The sequence below is a fragment of the Amborella trichopoda genome, chromosome 8 (genome assembly GCF_054954075.1).
Source record: "Amborella trichopoda isolate Santa Cruz 75 chromosome 8, AtrichopodaSantaCruz75HAP2 v2.0, whole genome shotgun sequence".
NCBI lineage: Eukaryota > Viridiplantae > Streptophyta > Magnoliopsida > Amborellales > Amborellaceae > Amborella > Amborella trichopoda.
Genome location: NC_142343.1, coordinates 28,710,168 through 28,722,335, shown reverse-complemented (window position 1 = coordinate 28,722,335; position 12,168 = coordinate 28,710,168).

The following is a 12,168-nucleotide window of genomic DNA, read 5'->3' as shown; positions in this document are numbered from 1 at the left end:
GGTAATAATTTCTCTCTTTTCTTCTGGATCATTTATTTTTTCTATAAGGTCTAATATTAATGTATCTTCTTTGGATAGCATATTACAGGAACATTCTTCTATATTCTGTTCAGATCCAGATTGTTCTGTTAAGGACATGAAATAATCTTCCTCTTCTATTTGTCCTACCATTGTAGTATCAGTGGAAGATTCAGAAGAATCATCATCATATATTTGTATTATATCTTATAGTTTATTTCTAATGGATTCTTCTAAGATTATAGTATCTATTTTTTTTTTTTTTTTACATTGGCTTTTATAATGGCCAACTTTTCCGCATTTATAACATACATGTAATTTCCTTTTTCCTCTATGGTACTTGTATTTTGGAGAGAATCTTTTTATGAATTTTTCTTTTTTATTTTTTTTATAAGATTTCTTTTCTTTTCTCTCTGTCTTATATCTTTTCTTTTTATGAAATTTATCTCTAGATTTCTCTATATGATATTCGAATTTTTCACAGAAGTCTCCTAATTATTTTTTACCAGTCATTTTTTGTTTATCTAATTGTTTCTTTAGTTTCATGTCTGTACTTAGGGCTAATCCTTCTGCACATATTTCTGCAGATAATTCTTCTAATGTATAAACATAATATGGTATTATTCCTCCATTTTTATTTTTAAATCGAGTTTTTACCTTTTCTACAAATAAATATGGTAATCCAGTAATAAATTTTTCTTTCCAATGGTCCTGCTGGCTATCTTCTCTACTTAATAGTCTGGAAAAGAAAACATCTTTGTACCATTTATAATGAGATAGGGTTGGACATCTTAAATGACATAACAAATCTTCAGATCGGGCTTCAAGTAAGGCTGTACTCCCCACAAAATGAAGTGTGATGGTGTAAATGAGAGTATTAACAACATCACTTTCGGAATATAGAACGTCTTGATTGTTTTCATTTTTAACAGTCCAATGGCGAGTATTATTCAAAATTTGTTGTTTTGTATTTTTAGGTAAGTGGAAATCCTACCAACCTCGAAGCCATCTTGTGAAACCACAAACAATGGCTTTGGCGACCTCTTGATCATGGTTGCCTACCCTTTTACGTGCAGAGGCATACATGGTCATATGTTTCATAGTGTCTAATTTTGTTGTTCAGATAATCCATCTATATTCCAATTTACAATTGATCTTCAAGAATAGGAAATATTCTGGGCTACCAAATCTTCTTCGAATTGTATAACAACAGGGGTAGGTCTATGATGATAGGGCCTAGCTGTTAAAGGTTTCCATGATTTTCCATATACTATTATTAGAATATTATTATTATCTTGTTCATGACTATTTTCCGTAAAGGCTTCTTCCATATTTTCTATTGTGTTAGCAATTATGGGTGTCTCTTCTTGTAAAGTTAATGTAAATAATTCAGGGATTTCTGTAGGAATTTTCTCTTTTTCTTTGTCCTGAATTTTTAAAGTTTTTTTTTTAATTTCTAATTTAGATAATTTTGATATTAATTAGTCCATTAGGGTTTTATTATCTTCTCCAAAATTAAAATTTTCTTTATCAAGTGATGGAGGTGGTTTAAATAAAACATTTTTTGTTTCTTTTATAGGTACAGGTCTTAACATATTTTCAATTCTGGATGCCTGCCTTCCTAAAGATTGCATATATAAATTTGTATAGTTATTTTGTTCTATTATATGTAGAATTAATTCAGCTTTATGTATTATTCCTCCTGTAGTCATTTTATATGGTGTAGCTTTTGTTTCTAATTTTAATTCTGGCTTTGATCCTTTTATAACAATACTTTTTTCAGGAGGGTGAATACTTGTCATTGTATTTCCATCAGTTGTTTCATATGAAGCATATTGACTTTGTATTGTATTTATTTCAAAATTAGGAATATGTATTTTTCTTTCTCTACATATTTCTTTTAACCATACAAAAAATCCTTTGTTATATCGTTCTCTTTTTCGTGCCTTATTGTACTTTATATGAAATAATTCTACTAATCTAGGTTGAAAATGTTTTTTATACCAAGTTCTTATTTCCCTATTTTCTTCAGATAAGTAATCTTGTTCTATAAATATTTTGTAAAGTCTTTTTTCTTCTGTGAGAGTTAAGACTTGAAAATCCATTTCTGAGTCAGTTATTTCTGGTTCAGATTTTTGTATAGACCTATATTGTGGGATGATAATATTTTCTCTTGTCCTATATAGACTTTCTAATTTTGGATTTATAGAAGAAGTAGAAGTTCTTGGTAATTCTATTATAGGTCTTGTAGATGATTTTATTTCAGAATCATCTTTACTGTTATTTCTTCCATTGTTGGTAAATTGAATTTCTATTTTACCATTATGATTTTCTAGTATTCTTTCTGGAATATTGTTTATTATTGGGGCTAAGTATTGATGATTTTCATTGTAGATTGACCATGATTCAAGTAGAGTAATTTCTGACCATTCTATGGTTTTTGGTATGATAGTATTAGATTTTTCAATATTGGTTTGGAAAATTATTGTTTTTCCTCTTGTATCATGTTGTAAAACATGGGGGCATAATGTGGTCATAACTTTGTAATATATTCTATATACTATGGCTAAATTATGAGATCCTGGGATCATATCGAATCCTTGGGTTTTCAAGTTTAGCGTCAATACTTTAAGGATATTTGGATCTTTTAATGATATAGAATAATTTGGGAAGCAATTAAAGAATACTGGACCACTACATAGACTAGATTCTACCATGCCTAATAAGGAATCATTAAACTTATTGTGTCTTGTATCTCTTAAACATACTAATATTGAATTGCTAAGCATTACTTATGCAATAATCTTTGTCCATCTGTTGGTACCAAAACAAGAGAATGGTACGAAATGATTCTGCTAGAAACAGAGTCTATGTCCTTGGTACATTATAATCAAAAGAATTCGAAAATAGTAGCATATTCAAAATTACAAATAAGGAAAGTATTATCTTTTGAAAATTGGGGATCAGACCCTTCCAAAGCCAAGAGATTATATTCCCCAGATTTCCCAAATAAATATTACAGACATGCTGATTACATAGTTGCTTAGCATAAGATACTGACACTTCAAAACCCATATAATTCTCACACTTGGTTCTTACAGTTTAAAATGCCTGTAAACACTCCATTTCCAAATTGGTTTCGTAACTGGTTTGCAACATGGGGATCTTTAACCCAAATACTTCCTGAACCTCTGCAACTCTCTCAAAACCATTTTATTGAATTCAATGGGAGTGATCCCAATATAGATTACCACTTATATTTTATTGCTATGTATCAAGTACCATAGATCGTTAAATGGAATTTTGTGATATCCCCAAATAATACAAATAATTTTGAATATATGTCATGTTTAGGCAAACAAATTGCCATAAAATGGTGAGACGTCTTTGTCTACCATAATATTGAACCAGACAATATACAACTCAAACGAATCCCATTAGCATATGGCTCTCATCCATACTCCAACCCAAATAATCTGACATAATATATTACCAGAATGAAAAAGCAAAATCCTAGAGCCACCAAAGAGGAGCTAGAAAAATAACTAATGAAAATATTTGAAGAAGAGACAAAAACTGCCCAAATTCATGATGAATCCAGCACACCAAGTACTCCTGAAATAGAAATACCACTTGATACACCAAGACATGGAATGTCCCAAAAACATACCCTGTATTAACCAATCCAACCAAGATGTACATATCTTCAATAGTATTTGTGATATGACAAAAAGCAAGCAGATGTGATATAAAGTAAGGCAGACAAAGGAAGATGTGACAAAAGCAATATAAAACAAAACCAGACGGGACTAAAAGATAACTGATGCGACAGCCATTATCTGATGCGACAGCCACAACCTGATAGACAGCCACCACTTATACTAAACGACAAATGATGTGACAACCACTACCTGATAAGATAGCCACCACTTATACTAAACGACAAATGCCACCTGCAAAACACCACCGACAAAGTCTAGAAGCCATCTCATCAAGCTTCTACAGAAAGATTCCCAAATAAAGGCCAACTACGTGGCATCTATCCAGCCTCTAGCATCCCATCAAGTCATTATTTCTTAATAAAGAAAGATTCCTTCATCATGAACTAGGTGGCATCCACTAAGGCTTTTCCCTTCTATAAATAGAGGGAACCATGCCAATCGAAGGGCAGAAAAGCGAGCATTCCCCTGATCCTCAGAGCATCGCTTGAGAAACTCCGAGCAACCTCTTTTCTCTTACTTCTTTCCTCTTGAAAAAACTACTATCTATGTGTGATTGTAACCACTCTGTATTACCAAGTTATTATCCACCAGAGTGGAAGGATTTCTGCAGTTATTGTTTGTGTGTACTGTAAGTATTCTCTAAAAGTTTGCTTCAGTCTGTAATAGTTTGTTAGTTTATTTCAAGTTTGCTTCAGTCTGTAATAGTTTGTTAGTTTGTTTCAGTTTGCCTCAGTCTGTAATAGTTTGTTAGTTTATTTCAAGTTTGCTTCAGTCTGTAATAGTTTGTTAGTTTGTTTCAGTTTGCCTCAGTCTGTAATAGTTTGTTAGTTTATTTCAAGTTTACTTCAGTCTGTAATAGTTGGTTAGTTTGTTTCAGTTTGCTTCAGTCTGTAACAGTTTGTTTAAGTCTTTATAGCAGTTAATTGTTTACAATTGTTATGATAATACGTGTTGTATGTAGCATAAAAATATATCAAACTATATAGTATTAAGTCTCTATTTCGGTTATCTAAGATTGATAGTATAAAAATATTATTAGAATATTTATTTCTAGATCTTGGTTAGAAATGGTATCAAAGCCACACCATAGTCTTCTTTAAATAGTATCCAAAGAATATTGCTACTAAGAGTAATACTTTAGGAGAGAGAAACCTAATTAAATTCCTTCATTAGAGAAAGTTGGTTCGAGAGTTGAGACTAGAAAGCATCCAGTCAAAAGACCGTTAAGGTCAGGAGAGCCGCTGAGGTAAAAAAGACGTAAGAGATAGCTAAGAGCACTCATCCGCAACCTAATAGTGGAGAATTTCATTAGGAATTTATCAAATAAAGCATTACCCCAAACTAGTAATACTCTAAGGATAAAAAATAAAGAAGAGATAGTGATAGATAATATCAAAAAACAAATACAGAACTGGAATATACCTAAAGTCCCTATAAGTGATATATATAAGAAAGGATCTTTCAACTTCAAAATAGGCTTTGCTATAAAAACCGTAGAACAAACTTTATCAGTAACAAGTACGCAAGAAGACTTTCAGTTATTAACTAATAAAATAATACAATCTTATAATGATAAAAGTTGCAATTATCTTCATATAGGTTTAATACAAGTAGCTATTAAACCATTAACCAGGTTAGGACTTAATAATTCAATATTAGTATGTTTAAGAGATACTAGACATAATAAGTTTAATGATTCCTTATTAGGCATGGTAGAATCTAGTCTATGTAGTGGTCCAGTATACTTTAACAGTCCATTGGCGAGTATTATTCAAAATTTATTGTTTTGTATTTTCAGGTAAGTGGAAATCCCACCAACTTCGAAGCCATCCTGTGAAACAATAAACAATGGCTTTGGCGACCTCTTGATCATGGTTGCCTACCATTTTGCATGCAGAGGCATACATAGTCATATGTTTCATAGTGTCTAATATTTGTTGTTCAGATAATCCATCTATATTCCAATTTACTATTGATCTTCCTGAATAGGAAATATTCTGGGCTACCAAATCTTCTTCGAATTGTATATCAACAGGGGTGGGTCTATGATGATAAGGCCTAGCTGTTAAAGGTTTCCGTGATTTTCCATATACTATTCTTTAAATATTATTATTATCTTGTTCATGACTATTTTCTGTAAAGGCTTCTTCTATATTTTCTATTGTGTTAGCAACATTATTTGGGTTGTCATGCACATGTCTGGATTCTATGATTGCATCAGCAACAAAATAGGTTTCAAGATATGGAGATCTGCTAGGTAAAGTTGGTTTCTTTGGTGTAAAGGTTTGGAAAACTGGAGCTGGAGGAGAAGCTGAAGATTGGCTTGAATAAGCTGGATAATTGATATTTGACGAATAGGAAATATGACTATTACTAGGTGATAAAGCAGGTTCCATTCTTATTGGTGACTGGGTAATATTTACTGGAATGATATCCAGTGAGGTTTCCATAGGGGCTTTTCCCCTTTGTTCAGGAGTGGAAGTATTATTATTCTTATTCATATTTGCATAAAACAAAGTTAGTGGAAAAGATAAAGCTGGTTGATCAAAATGATCTGCATAAAACAAAGTTAGTGGAAAAGATAAAGCTGGTGGATCAAAATGATCAATGTTGCCCTCCCTGCAAAAATTCACGAGTAAGAAAATCAAGGAGATGGTTAGTAGTACCTTTTAAGTGTTCGATAGAAAAATCAAAAGATGATAATATCGCCTGCCATTGAGCAAAGATTTGCTTAGAGACAAGGTTTTGCACAGCCTTAGTAAGAATATCAGTGGCGGCTTTGCAATCTGTTCTAATATTTTGAAAGCATTAGGATTAGCTAGATTTAAACAAGGTAATTCTTTAGTTTTAATTTTTATTTTCCTTATAGCTTGAGTATGTTCCTCTGTCCATTTGGGAGGATTCTTTTTAAGCCGTTCATATAATGGTTTAGCATCTATAGCCAAATTTTCATAAAAGTCTACTATATAATTTAAACATCCTAAAAATCTTTGTAATTCGGTTTTGTCTAAAATAATATCAAGAAATTTATCAGCAAATTGAGTAGATCTTTCGATTGGTATAATTGTACCATAATGAATATGATGGCCTAAAAATCTTACTTTTGTTTGAAAAAGATTTATCTTTTTAGCAGATACTACTAAACCTGCATGTTTGATTTCTTGTACAAATGTATGAATATGTTTAAAATGTTGTTCGATAGTATCCGAGAAGACTAAAACATCATCAATGTATACTATCATAAATTTATAATATGGGTTAAATACTTCATTCATTATTTTTTGAAATTCTGGTGGAGTATTTTTTAATCCGAATGGCATTACGTTCCATTCATATTGTCCAAATGGAATATTAAATGCAATTTTATATTTATCTTCTTATTTTATTTGTATTTGCCAATAACCAGATTTTAAATCAAATTTAGAAAAGATTGTAGCAGTAGCAAGTCTATCTAGTAAGTCTTTTTTATTAGGTATTGGATACCTAATCCATTGTAAAACTTTATTCAAGGGTTTATAATTTATTACTAATCTTGGTACGCCTCTTTCTTTTTCCGCATTTTTATTGACATAAAAAGCAACACAGCTCCAAGGAGATGCACTTATTCTTATTAGATTTTTTCTTTGTAATTCATCATATTCTTTTTCACAAAATTCTAATAAGGTTGTATTCATTTGTGCTGGTCTAGCTTTGGTAGGAATTTTTGTTTCATCAAATCCTTTTTCGTAAGGTAATCCTATGATATGTTTCTTCTTTGTCCAAAAGGCATTGGGAAGGTCACTACAAATTTCTGTTTCTATTTAAGTCCGAAGATTATTAATTTTTGATATTATCTCAGGGTTTTCTAAGTCTTCTTCTATTTGTTTATATTTTATTTCTATTTTAAGGGAACATAGAAGCTTTTCTTTATTATCTATTTTGCCTTTGACTCTATTTATTTCTTTAAGTTTTGTTTTTTCTAAAAATTCAAACTTAATTGTTTGTCCTACTCTAGATGTTTCTATTCATGTATTATTAATTGTTATGGGATATAGTAAGGTTAGGAATGGAATTCCATAATGGGATAGGGTTGGACTTCTTAAATTAGATAACAAATCTTCAGATCGGGCTTCAAGTAAGGCTGTACTCCCCACAAAATGAAGTGTGATGGTGTAAATGAGAGTATTAACAGCATCACTTTCGGAATATAGAACGTCTTGATTATTTTTATTTTTAATAGTCCATTGGCGAGTATTATTCAAAATTTGTTGTTTTGTATTTTCAGGTAAGTGGAAATCCCACCAACCTCGAAGCCATCCTGTGAAACCACAAACAATGGCTTTGGCGACCTCTTGATAATGTTTGCCTACCATTTTGCATGCAGAGGCATACATGGTCATATGTTTCATAGTGTCTAACATACAGGTAATTTCCTTTTCCCTTTATGGTACTTGTATTTTAGAGAGAATCTTTTTATGAATTTTTCTTTTTTATGTTTTTTATAAGATTTCTTTTCTTTTCTCTCTGTCATATATCTTTTCTTTTTATGAAATTTATCTCTAGATTTCTCTACATGATATCCGAATTGTTCACAGAAGTCTCCTAATTCTTTTTTACCAGTCATTTTTTATATATGTATATATATATATATATATATATATATATATATATATATATATATATATATATATATATATATATATATATATATATATATATATATATGTATTTTTTTTTATGTTTTTTATAAGATTTCTTTTCTTTTCTCTCTGTCTTATATCTTTTCTTTTTATGAAATTATTTCTAGATTTTTCTATATGATATCCGAATTGTTCACAGAAGTCTCCTAATTCTTTTTTACCAGTCATTTTATATATATATATATATATATATATATATATATATATATACATTTTCTTAAATATTAATAAATATAATTTTAACCCTTTTAATGATTTTATAAGAGGTTTATTCCTTTTTGATATTTTCTCTTTTATATTTAAAAGGAAAAGTTTATATAGAGCTAAGGCTCTAAACAATCAAATTGGAGCCTACCTCAAAAATTTCACTAGAAGAGGTTGTTTTAATGTCCAAATATCCTCAAATTGATCATCTCGACATCAAGATGCATGGACATGAGAAAAGAATAGATTTCAAGTTTTGGTAATAGCGTATTTTGTTATGCATTTTTTAACTGTCAATTTTCAAGATTTTCAAGTTTTCTTAGATCTATCGATTTACACTATTTTTTAAGCTTTAAACTTTATAAATAAAGATGAAAATACATTTTGAGGCTATCACAAAGATTTACAATATTGAAATCACATGTTTCGACACTATTTGAAGATAGGCTCTAATTTGATTGTTTAGAGCCTAGGCTCTATATAAACCTCGCCCATATTTAAATCATGTCTTTTAGTTTTCCTACACCTATGCTCTTTTTTCTTTCTTCTTTTACCTTTTTTTTTTTTTTTTCCCTAAAGTGCCCCAAGTGGGCATGAGCTTCAGCCTACACCTTGGATATGCCATTCCTGAGCTTTAGGTTGGGTCGACATATGGAGTGTCAACCTACTCGGTACAACCATGTGACAAATTCAGAGTGCAAGTTCACACTCCAAGTGCTGATACAACTTAAGTTTTAAGTGGGCACATTTTGGAAAAAATATAAAGAACTAGAAAAAAAACATGAGGGTGAAATGCAAAAATTAAAAGAATATTTTAAATACCTAAAAGTAATCTTTGCTAGATTGTCCTAAATAAAACATATATAAGGTTGTTTAAATAAATAAATAACAAAACTAAAGCAACACAAAATTTACCTAAACAGTAAAAATGGTGACTGGAAATATTTTTATTAAGACAGATTGTACACTAGCACAACTACCTCCAAACTAGATATACATCTCACCCTAAGAGAGAGGCCACTCCAACTTAAGGGAAAATGTATTCTATGTTGATTAAGAAATATCTATACTTCATTAGTGGTGAAGATAGTTCTTTTATTGCTGCATTTGTACAACCCCTTGGAGTTGCATCAAATAATTATGCTGAATTTCATGCTTTGCAAATTGGAGTGGATCTTGCCATCGAGTTAGACTGCTTTTCTCTATAAATAGAAAGTGATTCTTCTCTACTTGTCAATATTATTCGAGATAGATCCAAGCTCCATAGCGTCTTCACATTGTTGCTGCCAATTGCAGACAAAGAGTTACTGGATGTGAGTAGTACATTTCACATATGTAGCGTGAGGCTAATATGATGGCCGACACACTTGCTAAAAAAGCTACAGTTTATCTTAACACCACCATCTAATGCCTAGACCGCCTGATTGTATTTCTCTTCTTTTACTCTATGATGTTACGCAATTGCCCCATCAAAGAGTTGTGAATTTATGAGTTGTATTCAATAACTATACTATATTATTACGCCAAAGTTCAAGGAATAACACATATTGCAAAAATACAAAAAGACCCTAATATTATAGAGATTGTAGCATAAATATTTGTCCTACTATTTTTTTTTCTATTCTAATTGTAGTGAGTTAATAAATCCAATAGATATGGAGGACGTGAGAGGAAGAAGGGGGAGGGGTAGGGGGAGGGGGAGGGGGAGGGGGAGGGGGGAGTGCATTTTTTTTATCTAAAATTTTGGATGTATTTTTTTCTCTATCTACCCATTGGTATTCTTGCAATCAGGTATGTTTCTTTCATCTTCTTATTATATGTTATTTTATTTAGTATATTATTGTCTCTTTTATCTTTTTTTAAGGGAAAATATCATAGTACACCATAATTTGGTGTGTCCTTTTTGTGTAGACCCTCATATTTGAAGTCTATCTAACAACATTAAATTTTTCAAAAATCTATCTTCTAACTCCCTGATCCCTAGTAACCCAAACATTTTGCTTTTTTGTTGACTCTTTTTCTCTAAATAAACATGTGAAGGACATCCATGCCCATCCATGCCCAACATCTCTCTGGCTTCATTTCACTGATTTTCACTCATTTCCTCACCATTTCTCTCTGGCTCTCTCTCTCATACTATGCGTCCCTCCTCTGTCTCTCTCTCAGGCCCTCTCTCCCCCCAAACCTCCACTCTCTCTCTCTTTACAATTTCTCTCTAGTTTCTCTCAATTTTTTCTCTCTAGTTTCTATCCAGAACTGCCGATTTTCTCTCTCTCTCTCTTTCCATGAGTAAGCGAAACACAACTCTCAAAACATGTCTCTCTCTAACTTGAATGGAAAACCAAAAGGGGCTCAACGTTGTCCCTCACTCTCTCAAGCTATCTTTTTCTTGGGTAGTTAACAGTCACTACAGACCACCGTTTTGGTCTCTTGGCCTCTCTCTCTGTCTCTCTCTCTTCTCGGTGGTGGCACCACCTCTTCTCCACTACCATGTTCCTCATTTTCCTCCTCTTGTCTCTCCTCACCGGGAAACCATCAGCTATTGCCGGTAAACCATTTACAATCTATCGAAAGGTCCTCCACCAGCTATTTTACCCCATAAATTCTGGTGCTTCAGACCCCCTCTCTCTCCTCCACCACCCCCAGAAAACCAGATTTTGGTCAATGGTGAGCCGTTCTTTCCAACACTTGGCCCCCCGCCCTCAAACCCCACATCGAAGGCAGCTCCGACCACCTCTTCTATCACAATTCCGTCCTAATCCGCCCAAACACGCCAGAAAGCCATCCGAGAATCGCTGGACAAATCACAGTCGTTGTTGTTGTGATTTAGCCACTCTTGCTGTCATATCTTTGTTGGCTTACTGTGTCAGGAAATTTCGTCAAAATTCAGGCAATGGGGTTTCATTAAAAGGGTCGCGAAGCTCGAGATCTAGTAGCCTGAGACTTTTTCTAGCGGCCAATTCTGGCACCAAAGTTGGGGTCTCAACGGGCTCTGATGTGATCTATTTGGGCACTGTTAATGATGTCTCTCCTTGCCAGAAAAACATTGACTCGCCAGAAAAACAGGCCGGAATTTTGATACAGTCCAGAAATCAGGCTATTGCCGCCTCTATCCAGGCCAGTTTCTGGTGAGAATGTGGCCTTTCCCAGCAATAATTGGCCTTTTTTCGGGGACAATGTGGCATTTTCTGGTGGGTCTTTGACGAAATCTAGAGAATTTGAGGATTTCTATTCACCAAGGGGGTCGCCCAATACTAGTTATGCCGGATCAAATGGCCAGAAAAACTTTCCCTTGAGTTTGCCTGCTAAGGGGTTTAGCTTGAGCTTGAATATGAACGCACCTTCTTGGGAGAGAGAACCGTCCTATGCGAAAGAGATGAGTTTTCTTGGGAGAGAGAACCGTCCTATACGAAAGAGATGAGTTTTAAAGAGAGAGATGGAGTTTGGGTTTTAAAGAGAAGGGAAAGAGATGGAGTTTTAAAAAAAGAGATGGAGTTTGGGTTTTAAAGAGAGGTGAGAGAGATTGAGTTTTGAATAAAAATGAA